At 41.0% G+C, this 15300-nt stretch overlaps 1 protein-coding gene across 1 annotated transcript in view; it reads right to left on the bottom strand.

Moving 5' to 3' along the window:
* PIEZO2 (piezo type mechanosensitive ion channel component 2) overlaps positions 1-15300 on the bottom strand; it is a 1301103-nt gene that overhangs the window by 1128800 nt on the left and 157003 nt on the right. The gene's annotated exons all lie outside the window — the stretch shown is intronic.

Below are 15300 nucleotides of genomic sequence, written 5' to 3'. Positions count from 1 at the left end.
TGAATATATTTGCATAACTTTTGAAAATTGAAGAAAAAGTGTCACCAAGAGTAAAACTTTTACTTTATTCACTTTTCTTGCTGAGAAAATTACAACCAAGCAAGCTATCTTAATAGTTAAAACAAATACAGCAATGTTGATCCCACAGGCTCACAGGTTCCAGCTGGGCATTTACAAAAACATACTACCTCCAAGAAAGCTGAGATCACAACAGTTTTGCTGCTTAAGGAATCACATGTCTGGATGAGGCACAGTGGACTGTCCTTTAACTATTCCTCTAAGATTAACACCTGCAGCAAGCATCCACTCACAGTAGTAATGCTCGCTCAAACCTAAATGAAGGCCTTCAAACAAAATATCAAGAATAAAACTCAGCAAGATTTTAGATAGACTTACCCCTTACTCCAGGGGGCGAAAACATTTCCAGACTGAACAGTATGTGCTTTATTAATGCAGTCTTTTCTTCCTTTAAGCAGAAGTTACCCCTTTGGAATAACCCTTATCTTTGAAAAACTTACTTGTAACCTATGCCATCAGATTCAGGAACTCAGTGTTTAGAAACTTTATAGAAGAAATAATATGTTTCTGATACTGAAAGACTCAACAGTTCTGGCAACCATGTTGATCTGAGATGGTAGAGGGTGCAAAGATGATTTCAGCCTTGCTTTTTTTTAGTTTGGATTTAATTACTTGCCTTTCCAGAACTGCATTCAAAGTAAGTTATAATTCAGGTACAGTAGGTAGGTCCCTTCCCTAGAGGTTTTATAATTTAAGGTGATTTCCTAGGAGGAGAAAGTGACTTGCACATGAAGTGGGAGATTCAGGATTTGAACCATGGGTTTCCCAGTTCTTAGCCCATAATTCCAACCACTAGGCCACTCCTGATTGCTGTATGCTGCCCAGAATGGAAAAATCTAAAAGATGTATTCCACTTTTTAAGTTCTGTATGGGTATCACTTGATAATTTTTATAGCAATTAAAAGAAGTAATTTTAGCAACTCCCTATTGCAAATCATGGCCATCAGTTCGATTATGGATCACCCCAATGTCAGTGTTTCAACTAAAACACGTCTTCAGCTCCCATTCTCCTAATGTCAATGTTGTCTGGTTCAGCCAATCCATTTGCATTTTCAGATGACCCTCAATGTCAACTGCTGATAGAGCAGCAAGGTAACACTTTTTCCAACTGAAAATCTTTTAAAACTTCAGGTGCATCAGAGTTCATTTTGCCTCTACATCATGACTATTTGTCAGATTTCCCATGGAGAATCGAAAGAAATTTAGATGACATTTCATTACTGAATTCGGAGGTAAGAACATAAGCACATGCCATACTGGGTCAGACCAAGGGTCCATCAAGTCCAGCATCCTGTTTCCAACAGTGGCCAACCGTGTGCTTCCTGTATGCCCAAGAAGCAAAAAAGAAATCCCCCATTTTATGGACTGGGTCAGTGTTGTCAGGGTTTCTATGTTGAAGTGAAAAACAGATGAATTTGTTTAATAAGTTATTGGAATGGCAGCTGGTATGACAAACAATTCATCTAATATTTTCTTTTTAAGATCCTCAATGTAGCTATTGCTTCTTTAAATGCCATTGCTTTTTCTATCAAAATAGTTATAATTTTTACAACTACCAGTAGTAGTTGATTCTACATACAATGATTTATTCCAAGGTTCCATTTTGTTTTAAGGCAATCTTATTTTTAAAAGGAAGTAAGAATATAACCCTTTTAGGATTTAGAAAACATGCAGACATATCATTTAAAATGTGTTAATTTAAAAAGAGAGTGGTCAGGATCTTAGTTTGTCAAATTTTCAAACTAAACTGCGAACAGTGCAACTCTCTGGCCATTATGATAAGAAAAATGTGGTCTCAAAAAGGAACCTTATTGGTGAAATTTGTTTTCAAAGTTGATTGTGACTGTGTGATATCTCTGGATCACCTGCATTAGGATGTACTATATGAAGGGCTTAAGCTTTTTAAGTCTTTCAAGATATCTAAAAGTCTATGTCAGCCTGATGTAAAATTTATTAGCAATAAAGAAAGAACTTCTAGATTTAAAGGTGGCATTTTGTTTATTGTATTTTTGTAAACTTCAAATCTGGATTTCAGTAAAAAAATATTTTGATCTGAATCAGTTTGGGGAGCTCTAACCAGAGATAATGGGAGACATTTGGACGCCACAAAGATCTAAAAGGTGGATAAATTGTTTGATTTTGTTTATAAAATGTTGTCCTTTTAGGTATTGGTCACTGACATCCCAGTACACAATACCATCAAATCTTATTTAATTACTACAAGTGCTTTGGCCTCTGCACCTAAAAAGAGACATCTGCATGGGGTCCAGCTAAACCCTCACCTGAAATGGATTTCTCAGAAGGCGTTAACTTGCATAACACCCTGTATTCCTATCAAACTTATGCTTCTGGATCCAGAGATGACTTACTGTGTTTATTTGTGGGTGACCATAAGTTCACCATAACCCAAATTTTGTTATGCTGTACTAAGAAGCAATGTGTCTTTTGTACAGGAAAGTAAACCTTGCTCTTCTGCCTCTAATCTGCTACTAACCTCTTCTGAACCCTATTCACTTAGAGAATAGCCACTGCCATTAGCAATGGTAACATGGAATAGACTTAGTTTTTGGGTACTTGCCAGGTTCTTATGGCCTGGATTGGCCACTGTTGGAAACAGGATGCTGGGCTTGATGGACCCTTGGTCTGACCCAGTATGGCATTTTCTTATGTTCTTATATTCTTACATCTGCCCTCAAAAAGTTTAAGTATCACCTCTTCTTGAGTATTTGAACAACTTGAAAGATATCAACAGTAGTCTCAAGATGACCTTTCTGATTCCAAGAAGCTAAGTCTTAACCTCTTTGATCTCCCAGAAAAAATCACATGCATTATTTCCGCTTGCACATAAATATGGGCTTCTTTGCCTTATTAGTATATGCAAAATAAGAGGAATCTATACACAAAGGACTCTGCCTCAACAGTAAGTACTTTGGACTACTTCCTTCCCATGGGTTGAAGGGGCAAATGATGCCATCTATTTATCCCTGCACTTTCCAACCAGTGGGTGGGAATCCTCTCCCATTTCTGGCTTGACAAAGCTATGCCTTGCCTGACATTTTTCACAGGGTGGGGGGGTATTTGTATCACATTTCATTGTGCCATCATATTTTTCCACAGTCCAGAGTGTCAAGAAAATGAAGCTACATGTTTGAAGAAATCGGACTATTTTGCAGAGATGATGATGAAAGTAATTCATCATTTGACAGATATTCCAATAATGATGATTCAGATTTTCTTCCAGGGGCAATAAATGCTCTGAACCTGAAGATTACATTCCCCAGAAAGCTCAACCACAACCTCACAAATCAAGCAAAGAGAGTCAACTTTCAAACTCAAAGCCCAAAGTCACAGTCAGCGTTTCCTCCTCTGGGAAGACTCATTCTAACTTGCCAAGACAAGTCCAGACTCCAAAAGGCAAAAAGGGGTCAACTAAAATGGTCCAACTATAATAAAGGAGCAAACTGAACATTTTCACTGTTTAAAATTGTGAAATTCCCAGGACCGATCAGATAGATCTACAGCTCTGCAGTCACACTATTGTCTGGAGATAAAACCAAAATGGCATCAGTGAGGCCTTTCTCTACCTTCAAGGTTGTTAGCAGTACACACTTATCCATTATGTCCCTGTATGCACTAGTTGCTCTGTGTGCCAATAAAAGCCTTTGCCACACAGAACATGAACTATTACTACAGCCTTCCTATCAACTTAACTAGGAAGGAGGAGATTGAATTATTTTATTTGTTTGTAATCCACTTCGGCAATGTTGAAACAACAAAATTAAAAAAAAAAAATTCCCAGTTTGGGCCAAGTTGGAGAATAATGGCCCCTCCCCACAAAGACCAGCTAAAAAAAACTGGCAAATAGGTCCATACAGTGATAGGAAGAGGAATGCTTGTGAGAAGGTTTAAATCAAAACCTTCCAGTGGCTGGACTGGTCTCCTGCATTCCTCAGGTAGAAAGTGCCTGATGGCAGTGGTACTCAATCCAGTCTAGTCAATGAATAAGTACGAGACAGTTTTGTACGCTATTATGTGTGTGTGTGTGTGTGTGTGTGTGTGTCGGAGTCTTTGTATGCACATCTACCGCATGCGTATTCATTGTAGATATCCTGAAAAACTGATTGGATTGGTTATGTCCCAAGGACTGGGTTGAGAACCAATGTCTTATGGTACTCAGACAAAAAAGCACTCAGTGTTCCACTAGAAAAAACGTGTGTGAAGATATATTTAAAACAGGCAGCAAGTCTCAAAGAGTTCAAGTCTCATCCTGTACTCTACAATCAAATAGTTGCAAGGGAAAGGTTAAAATACACCTGTATTCAGCCCTTACTTAAAGCATCTTAAAGGGATGACTATAGGCACTTTAACAAGGCTCCTAATTAAGGTGCCTTAAATCTGCCTTTTTCAAAAAACTGGGCTTATAGTTGCCATGAAGGCTAAATAGTAGCTATAGAAAGTCTACACACTCTTTCAAAAAATGTTCACCTTTTCTTCCTTTATAGCCTTTGAAGTACATTGCTTTAAAACACTTGCCAATTGAAAAATATATTCTGGAATGAAATACAAATGAAAACATGGACTAGCTTGGTTGGATAAGTGTGCATCCCTCTTGTAGCAATCCAAAATGCCTAAAACTCTGGTATAACCAATCACCTTCAAAAGCACACATCAAGAGAATTGGCTCCTACTTGTGTTACACTGTACTGATTCACATGAAGACAGAATAAATTCAGCCTGTAGGCTCTCTCTGCTGGGTCATGCATTTCAAAATAAAAACTCAACCGAGAACAACAAGAAGCTGTCCAAAACACAACAAGTCAAGACTGTGGAAAGGCACAGATCTGAGTATGGGTAGAACATTTCTTGAATATCCCTTGAAAGAAGGTCTAAACAATTATTTAGAAGTGGAAGGTGTATGGCACAACCAAGACAAGTCATGTCACTGTAAGAGGGTATGGGGCAAAGTGCCACCACCAAACAATGGCTTGCCACCCCAATCTCCCAGCTCCCAGTTGGTTCAACAGGAAGGAGTAGCAGTACTCTGTGTTGCCTTCTCTTTGGATCTGTTATCAGCAGAAATGGAACAATTGCTGCAGTGCAGGCCACTGGGACTCAGTGTATGTGTAGTGCTGATGGTCCCTATGGCCCTCTCCTCTTGCTCACAATTTCTGTTTCAAAGCAGAAGTATGTGAGTAGAGGGAGGACGGATCCACAGGAACAAGCAGCCCACACTGCAGCCCATGCCTGCTGACAACAGATTAAGACAGCAAGCAACATGAAGCTCTGCCACGCTTGCCTGTCAAAGCAGCCAGGAGACTGGAGGGGCTATATAGGAGGGTCTCAGAGAGGAGGGGAGTGATGGAAACATGGAAGGGAGAAGCAGAAGAAGAGTAAAATATGGATGGAGGAGATTGATGGGAGGAGATTGATGGGAGGAGATTGATGGGAAAAAAGATAGGAGGGCCAAGAGAGAGATGCAAAGGGCAGAATGCTGAGAAGGAGGGTGCTGAGCAGGAGAAATGGGGGAGGAAAGTGATAGGAAAGATGGAGAGGAGGGGAGATGGGAAGGAGGGGATTATTAGTACAGGGGCGGGAAGGAGAGATGGTGAAGGTGAGGGAGAATGAAAAAAGAGGAAAGGGTATGAAGAGGAAGGAGAGCAAGAATGGAGAGTCAAGAAGGTATCAAGTAGGAGATTAAAAAGCACATACTCTTGGATTGGGAGGGAAAGTGGGAACTTCAGTGTACAGGGATTAGACGACTATGTGAAGCTTTGTGTAAAGATGTGTTAGATGGATTGGGGATTGTGAGACAGAGTACAGAAGGGTGGGGAGGGGTGCATAGATGCATAGAAGGGGTGCATAGAAGGAGCTGGAAAATCTGGGGAAGGGTAGAGAGGTCATGGAAAGGGATAGGTGGCTGTGGAAGGTATGGAAGAGAGGAAAAGGGCAGGTCTGTGAAGGAATTGAGAGCAGGTAGAAATGGATGAGCTGTGGTGGAGGTGAAAGAAGAATAGGAAGCTGGTTAAGGAGTTAAGACTAAAGAAAGAGGATGAGTGACAAGGAAGGAGCTGGGGTTGGTAATGAGACAAAGGGCACAGGAAGGTAGATGAAGGATGAGGAGAGGGTGAGAGCAGAGAATGGATATGCAAAGCCAGGGAGAAGGATATAGGGGGGAATATAAAACTGGGGAGGGAGGAAGGTATGCAGAATGGGAGGGCTGGAGAGAAGGGAGATACTGGGAGATGGAAAGCTGATAGGTGGATGAGAGATAATAAACGGGGGATTGAGGACTAGAGAGAGAGAAAAGGGAAGGAGAAGTTAAATCTAGCTGTAAGTGAATAAAGAAGAGAGACATGGAGAACGAAGATGAAAGGGAAAGGTCAATGTCAGACAGATACCAGGAATAAGTCAGGAGACCCTGGCAAAGGACTTAGAAGACCAGGAAGATAAAAAAGTGAAAAAGAGATGTTGATCACCCTGACTAGAAAAATAAAAATGACCAAAGGTAGAAAAATGCATGTTATTTTCAGATTTTATTGACTGGAAAATGTCAATTTTGGGAATGTCCATTTTTTATCTTTGTATTTTGATCAGTATAGGAGGTAATGCATTTCTATTTCTCTTTCTCCGGTGAGTCTGTATGTTTGTTTCTAATTGTAGGTTCGTATTCTTTATTAGGTGAGGGTCAGTCTGTGTTCTGCATGTTACTGTACAGGGATCTATAGCAGTTTGGCATGTTCTTCTTTTTCCAGTAGGAGATGAGTTGGTGTTCCCTGGAGCCTGGTGTAATAGTTGCATTGCTGCCTTTTCATATATGTTGTTGCTGTTTGATTTCTTGGAGTTAGCACTGTTATGATATGGAAGGTCTGCTATATAGGATTTGAGTGTCTCTTTTCAGGGTTTAGTGCTACTGGCAGTACAGGGATGTTGGATGAATATATTATTTTTGTTTGGTGAGTTGTAAGGAAAATCTCTTGCCTCTGCTTTGTACTGATTGTTGGGTGAATTCCTGTGCATTCATAGTGTATGATGGAAAACTGAAAGGGTAGAATTTATACTGCGATTCTGTCCCATCCTATACCAGTGTTCATGCCCATATGGAATTGGCTGAACAATGCTGTCAAGTTTTAATAATAATTTTACTAGGTAGTTGAAATTGGCCAAATATTTATTGCATAAAGGGTCCTTGGAGCATTTTCTTTTAGTATCTTTTATAGCCAATTTAAAGGCTGGGGGCTGTGCTGTGAGAAGGTGAATATAATGTGTAATAATATTTATTACATCCTTTACTATCAAAGCATCCAGAATGTGGTACGACATAATATAAAACATATAACATCAACATTGTTTGTGGAAATTTCACTTTAGCGTGTCACCCTCCATACCTTGCTTGCCTCCCTGATGCCCTCCCCCCCCCCCCCAAATATTTCTGTCTAAAGATGCCACTGACCAAGATCCTGCCAAGATCAGGCCATCCCCAAACTGGCTGACTGAGCAAGGAGGAGACTGATCAGGGAAGCAACCTAGATGCCAAGAGCAACCTTGAAAGAACTGCAGTTTTCCATGGCCAAGATTGGTTAAAGTGTGCATGTGACAACAAAATCCCAAGCAACCCACAAATTTGACCTGTAATAAAGTCATTAATCAAGAAAGCACACTTTGAATCCCTCTGAAGTATGTAAAGGAACCTTGGGATACTATAGCCATGTGCAAAAGGTTTTGTGGTCTGATTAAACTAAAATTGTGCTTTTTGGCCTGAATGCAAATCATTACATTTGGCACAATCCCAAACATAGCACATCACCCAAAAAACACACTGCTAATGTCAAGCATTGTAGTGACAGCATCATGTTACCAGGATGTTTCTCATCCTCAGGAATTGGGGTACTTGTCAGGATAGAAGGGTCAATGGCAAAGGTTACAGAAAAGTCCTTGAGGAAAACCTGATGACCTCTGCAAGAAAGCTGAAACTAGGATGGAAGTTCAGCTTTCAGCATGACAATGACTGGAAACACACAGCCAAAGTTTCACTGAATTGGCTAAAGAACAAAAAAGTAAATGTCCTGGATTAGCTCAGTTAAAATCCTAACCGCTTTACAATTGAAAATTTGTGGCATGGCTTTATTTCTGGCCATCAGTACCTTCAAAAGAACTTGACAGAGCTTGAACAGTTTGTAAAGAAAATGAAATCTAAACCTACTTATTAATTTCTGTTCCTTGAATTCTGACAAACCAGTCCAGATGAGTGGATTATGCTCACCCACCAGCACATGGAGGCAGAGAAACAAATTTTCTTTTCTGACATCTGCTCTATATAGTCTAGTGTGGCAGGAAGGAATATCAGTAGTCTCTTTCCTAAGTTACCAACCCCTTAGGCTTAGCCACCCGAACCAGTCCTCTCAAGTGAAGAAAAAAAAAAGAAATGAATTTATATACACATCCGGATCCAAAGAAAAGGTCCTCCTGTTCTTCCTCTTCTTTTTGCCATCCTGTAACAACCTCTGTGGAATGCTCCACTTGTTATTTATATATTATTACTATATAATCTCTCTTTTTTTTTTTTTTTTAATACTGCTTCCTTGCTATGGATCCCGGGTGGGTTCTGCACTGGTCTGTCAGGACTCAAGGAAAGGAAATTAACAAGTAGACTTCTTTTTCACTTTCCTTATCATCCTGCCAGACAAGTCCAGATGAGTGGGACATGCCCAAGTAATATCTACTCCAGACAGGAAGGAGCCAGGGCAGCCTTGTAGATTCCTGCAGTAGTCTGTGTTCTACCCAGGATGAGACCTGTGCTCTCAAGTGTGCCCTTAATCCCTCTGGCACTTGTCTGCCCTTTCCAATGTAGGTCAAGACAATTGCCTCCTTGATTCATCTTGCAATAGATGCTTTGTATGCTTCTTACCTCTTGCACTGCCCGTCAAATAAAACAATGTATCAGACCTCTGGAAAGTGTATGTGATCTTTAAGTAAAGGAGTAGTATCTAGAACATAAGAACATAAGAACATAAGAAAATGCCATACTGGGTCAGACCAAGGGTCCATCAAGCCCAGCATCATGTTTCCAACAGTGGCCAATCCAGGCCATAAGAACCTGGCAAGAACCCAAAAACTAAGTTTATTCCATGTTACCATTGCTAATGGCAGTGGCTATTCTCTAAGTGAACTTAATAGCAGGTAATGGACTTCTCCTCCAAGAACTTATCCAATCCTTTTTTAAACACAGCTATATTAACTGCACTAACCACATTCGCTGGCAACAAATTCCAGAGTTTAATTGTGCGTTGAGAAAAAAGAATTTTCTTCGATTAGTTTTAAATGTGCCCCATGCTAACTTCATTGAGTGCCCCCTAGTCTTTCTACTATCCGAAAGAGTAAATAACCGATTCACATCTACCCGTTCTAGACCTCTCATGATTTTAAACACCTCTATCATATCCCCCCTCAGTCGTCTCTTCTCCAAGCTGAAAAGTCCTAACCTCTTTAGTCTTTCTTCATAGGGGAGTTGTTCCATTCCCCTTATCATTTTGGTAGCCCTTCTCTGTACCTTCTCCATCGCAATTATATCTTTTTTGAGATGCGGCGACCAGAATTGTACACAGTATTCAAGGTGCGGTCTCACCATGGAGCGATACAGAGGCATTATGACATTTTCCGTTTTATTCACCATTCCTTTTCTAATAATTCCCAACATTCTGTTTGCTTTTTTGACTGCCCAGCACACTGCACCGACGATTTCAGTGTGTTATCCACTATGACACCTAGATCTCTTTCTTGGGTTGTAGCACCTAGTATGGAACCCAACATTGTGTAATTATAGCATGGGTTATTTTTCCCTATATGCATCACCTTGCACTTATCCACATTAAATTTCATCTGCCATTTGGATGCCCAATTTTCCAGTCTCACAAGGTCTCCCTGCAATTTATCACAATCTGCTTGTGATTTAACTACTCTGAACAATTTTGTGTCATCTGCAAATTTGATTATCTCACTCGTCGTATTTCTTTCCAGATCATTTATAAATATATTGAACAGTAAGGGTCCCAATACAGATCCCTGAGGCACTCCACTGTCCACTCCCTTCCACTGAGAAAATTGCCCATTTAATCCTACTCTCTGTTTCCTGTCTTTTAGCCAGTTTGCAATCCACGAAAGGATATCGCCACCTATCCCATGACTTTTTACTTTTCCTAGAAGCCTCTCATGAGGAACTTTGTCAAACGCCTTCTGAAAATCCAAGTATACTATATCTACCGGTTCACCTTTATCCACATGTTTATTAACGCCTTCAAAAAAGTGAAGCAGATTTGTGAGGCAAGATTTGCCCTGGGTAAAGCCATGCTGACTTTGTTCCATTAAACCATGTCTTTCTATATGTTCTGTGATTTTGATGTTTTAAACACTTTCCACTATTTTTCCTGGCACTGAAGTCAGGCTAACCAGTCTGTAGTTTCCCAGGTCGCCCCTGGAGCCGTTTTTAAATATTGGGGTTACATTTGCTATCCTCCAGTCTTCAGGTGCAATGGATGATTTTAATGATAAGTTACAAATGTTTACTAATAGGTCTGAAATTTCATTTTTTAGTTCCTTCAGAACTCTGGGGTGTATACCATCCGGTCCAGGTGATTTACTACTCTTCAGTTTGTCTGCTGTACATCCAAGGAGTGCAGCCTCCTCCTGTGTCTTACACGATCTGCTGGCTCAAATGCAGGAAGCAATACTGTTTAGTTCTGAGGAAACTCTGAAACTAGTTTAGGCAAAAGGAAGGGACTGAACGTATTGTGACCCTATACCAAAAAAATACCAAACAGGGAATCCCTGCACACTAGTTCCTGGATTTCTGAAATCCTCTCAGCTGAACAAATTCTTAAAGAATGCTTTTTTCAGAAGCTTAAAAGGGGGACCCTGCCAGGGCACTAAGTAGTAAGTTCAGATCCCATGCCAGAATTACCCAGTGAACTAGGACATGTTTCATCCCTCTGAAAAAAACGCACATCTGAGTGTGCAGCTAAAAGCTTCTCTGCGACCTGATCTCTATAACAAGTCAAGGCTGCCACCTGTACTCTCAGTGAGTTCAAAACTAATCCCATGTCTAAATTTTCCTGCAGGTAGTCTAAGATAAAGGAGATCTGTTCCTTGAAGGATAAACCACCTTTGGCCCGATTACATGCCTCAAACACTCTCCAGACTCTAATATACACCAGAGAAGTAGATCTTTTCCTCACCTTTAGAAATGTCTAAATTACTGCTTCTGAGTACTTTCACTACCTTAACCTTGTTCTTTCAATAGCCAGGCCATAAGACAAAACAAAGATGGATCCTCTATCATGTCAGGCTTTGTTGCACAAGCCCTCTGCTCCAAGGTGAATCTGTGTGGGCCTCCCAACCTGAGCCTGACCAGATGCACTTACCATGGTCATCTGGCCCAGTCTAGTGCCACTAAAATGACCCAGGCAGGATGGCTCATGATCTTTTGATCCACCATATCAGCAGCACCTGCAGGATGCTCTGGCCATGGTATTATCAATGCATCTAAGTCTTTTGAGCCCTGCTTCTGTCTTCAACTAAAGAACTAGTAGTTGCTTCTCTCTCTCACCAGTTACCACCTCAACCACTCTCTTTCAAATCTGTCATCCCATACACTCACCCTCTTAACAGTCAACTTCCCATACACCAGGGAAATTGAAACTACATGATTGATAGATAGATAGATAGATCCAAAAATGCCAAGGCCTATTTCCTAAAATACAAATGGACTGGCAAAATCATAATATGCAATTGCATTATATGCTTTTGCTAACTAGAACTTGATGATATTATTACATCACTTGTTTGTTTACACTTGTTACTAGGCACTGACCATCCCTCCCCAAACACCACCTTACAATCTTGGCAGAACAAACAAATAACTAAGGAGACAGCCAATGGAAATGCAGAAACATACCTCAAGCTAAGAAACTGCTCCCCCAATTGATACTTTTTAACTTATTGGTAACATTTTCAGTTTGTGCTAACATCCAATTAGTGTGCACCAAGTCCAAAATTTTGGAATCTTGAAATAAAGAACCTGAACCATTTTAAAAACAAAATAAAACAGATGATGACATGAAACAAAAACGACACACAAAAAACGAAAATAACCCACCCATTTCAATAAGTGCATGTCAGGGAATATTTTGTTTATTGATAATGTCATTTGTTACATCTGTGTAGTCTACAGGCCTCCAATTCAGACAGAAGAGCTGGATAGAGATCTGGTCAAAAATATCCAAAAGGTGGAAAAGAAGAGCGAAGTGTTGCTCATTGGAGATTTTAATCTGCCAGATGTAGATAAGAGTATCCCTTCTGCAGAATCTACAAGAAGTAGAGAGATAGTGGCTGCTCTTCAAGGAGTTCTGTTCAAGCAAATGGTAATGGAACCTATGAGGGAGGGTACGATAATTTAGTGCTCACAAATGGGGATAATGTCTCTAATGTCTGGGCAGGTACCTACCTGAGCACTAGTGATCATCAGATGGTATAGTTTGATATCACAAATAAGATACAGAGAAGTCACACAAAGACTCAAGTTTTGAATTTCAAAAATAAGAACTTTGTCAAAATGGGGATGTACCTGGAGGAAGAACTAAAGGACTGGGAGAAAATGGGTGAGGTGGAACAACAGTGAGCTAAATTAAAAGAAGTTATTACAAAGGCAACAAATCTATATGTTAGAAAATTAAACTAAATTAAGAGGAAAAAGAAACCAATCTGGTTCTCAAAGGAGGTGGCCAAAAAAATAAAGGTAAAAAGAACAGCATTCAAGAAATATAAAGGATCCCAAAAAGAGGAATACAGGAAAGAATATCTAGTGAAACTGAGGGAGATGAAGACAAAAATCAGGAAAGCAAAAGGTCAAGCGAAAGAAAGGCTTGCCAAAGAGGTAAAGTGTGGTGACAAAACATTTTTTAGATATATCAGAGAAGGAAGGAAGGCCTAAAGTGGTATAGTGAAATTGAAAGGTGATGAGGAGCAATGTGTGGAGAGAGATAAAGAAATGGTAGAAATATTAAACAAATACTTCAGTTTGGTGTTCACTAAAGACCAACCTGGCAAAGGACAATTGCTGGTTGAGAAGATCATAAATGATGGTGAGGTAGACGAAACTCCATTTACAAAAGAGAATGTATAGAAAGAGCTAGAAAAACCAAAAGAGGGGGGGCTGATGACGTCAGCGACTCGAGTGGCTGCCTAACCCGGAGCTCCTGGCTATGCCGGTTTGCATCCATTGAATATCTTAACCATCCTCCTCTTTTTTACAACGAAAAGCATATCTAGACCTTCCCTACAGGCTCTAGATGTCGATTCGGGCTTCAAAACCCGATTTTCATCAGTTTTCCTATAAGAAATTGGATCGGGAAGATTCAGCTGTAAAAAACAAAATGGCCGCCGCAACGGGAGATATGCTGTCGGAGGACACGACTGAGCAGGAGGCGCTCCCTGATTCGGAGGTACCCTCCCGGGGTGAGTTCAAAGCCTGGTTTGGTGCCCTGAGCCGGGATCTCACCTCTTTTAAGACAGAAATTAGAGAAATCGTGGGAGACATGAAAGAGGAGCTGAGTGACATGGGGAGGAGAATTTTTGAATATGAAACACTCACAGAAGCTCACACTGATAAACTGTGCTCTCTCCAACATAATCAGAAGGAAATGGCTACTGAAATCACACAGCTCTCCTCAAAACTGGAAGACTTAGAAAATAGGAGCAGGAGAGCTAATCTTCGTTTTAGGGGTATCCCTGAGTCTCCAGAGTTTGCTGACTGTATGCAAGTCATCACCACGCTTTGCACTGAGTTACTGCACCCAGAGCCTGAAAAGGAGACTGATAGCGCTGGGGAGATCCCCAAGGTAAAGCTGGAAAGGGCCCACAGAGTGCAGGGACAGCGGGCCCTTAATAGATCTAAAGATGTGATAGCCTGCTTCCACGACTTCCCTGTGAAGGAGCAAGTTTTATCTTTGGCAAGAAAGAGGGGGAAGCTGCAGCTGCAGGGGCATGAAGTGCAAGTGTATGCTGACATTTCTCCTATTACAATTAAAAAACGCCTGGACATGAAACCCATTACTAATGTATTGATCAGGGAAAACATCAGATACCGCTGGCTTTTTCCATTTGGCATCAGTTTTTCCCTGCAAGGGAAATCATACAAGGCACAATCGGTGCAGGAAGCAGCTGGAATCCTCAAGGACCTTGGCTATAGCGTAGCGGACCTGCCGTCATCGTCTTCTCCACGTGCCGACCGCAGGGAGGAACCACGTTGGCAGCGGACGGGAAAGGGGGGCAAGAGACTGAGGAGAACCCCTGACCCGGAAATCGTGCAAGGAGCTCCTACTTGATCTGGATCTTCATGTTTCGCAGACTTGCTTTTTGTTTCTCCTTTTATGCTGATCCAGCAGAACAGGAGGGTTGGTTAAAGGTTGTTTTCTTGTACTATATGGATGCTTCCGGGTGGGATAGCGACTGGAAAGCTGTCATCATTTACCCGTGCTGGGTGGCGGAACCCAAGAGATGATTGTGGTTCCTATAGGGGTGGGGGGAGGGGGGGGGAGTGGGGTTTATGGGGGATCTCATATCTTTGAGTGTTTTGATTTGAGATATATCGGAAGGGGCTGTAAGGGTTATCTTTAGATTTAAGTGGAGTCTCCGTGTATGCTCTCTGTTCCGGGGACTTTTCCTCATTTACACCTATCTTGATGGCTACCTTTAAGGTTATGTCCTTTAATGTTAAAGGGCTCAACACGCCGCGTAAGCGTAAGTTGCTCTATAAAGATCTAAGAAGAGCTGGCATAGCCATTGCTTTTATACAGGAGACCCACTTAAAGAGGCGTTATGAACATCTAATGAGTTCTGATCTGTATCCGCATCAGTTCTGGGCGCCTAGTTCTAAATTGGCTAAATATGCAGGTGTGGGGATTCTGTTCCAAAAAGATTTTGCATTTGAGCTGCATGAATGTATTGCTGATCCTATGGGTAGATACCTAATGCTTCTCCTTACTATTGCAGGGGAAAAGTATACATTACTTAATCTTTATGCACCTAATGTACACCAAGGTAAATTCTTTGACTCCCTAGCGGAGCTGGTCCAAACGAAACACGAAGGTCAACTAATAGTCATGGGTGATTGTAATTTACCTTTAGATTCTTCCCAAGATACGTCAGGCGGTAGGAGTTCCACCTCAAAAA

The sequence above is a fragment of the Rhinatrema bivittatum genome, chromosome 2 (assembly GCF_901001135.1).
Source record: "Rhinatrema bivittatum chromosome 2, aRhiBiv1.1, whole genome shotgun sequence".
Taxonomy (NCBI): domain Eukaryota; kingdom Metazoa; phylum Chordata; class Amphibia; order Gymnophiona; family Rhinatrematidae; genus Rhinatrema; species Rhinatrema bivittatum.
This window is presented reverse-complemented; position numbering and strand designations above follow the sequence as displayed.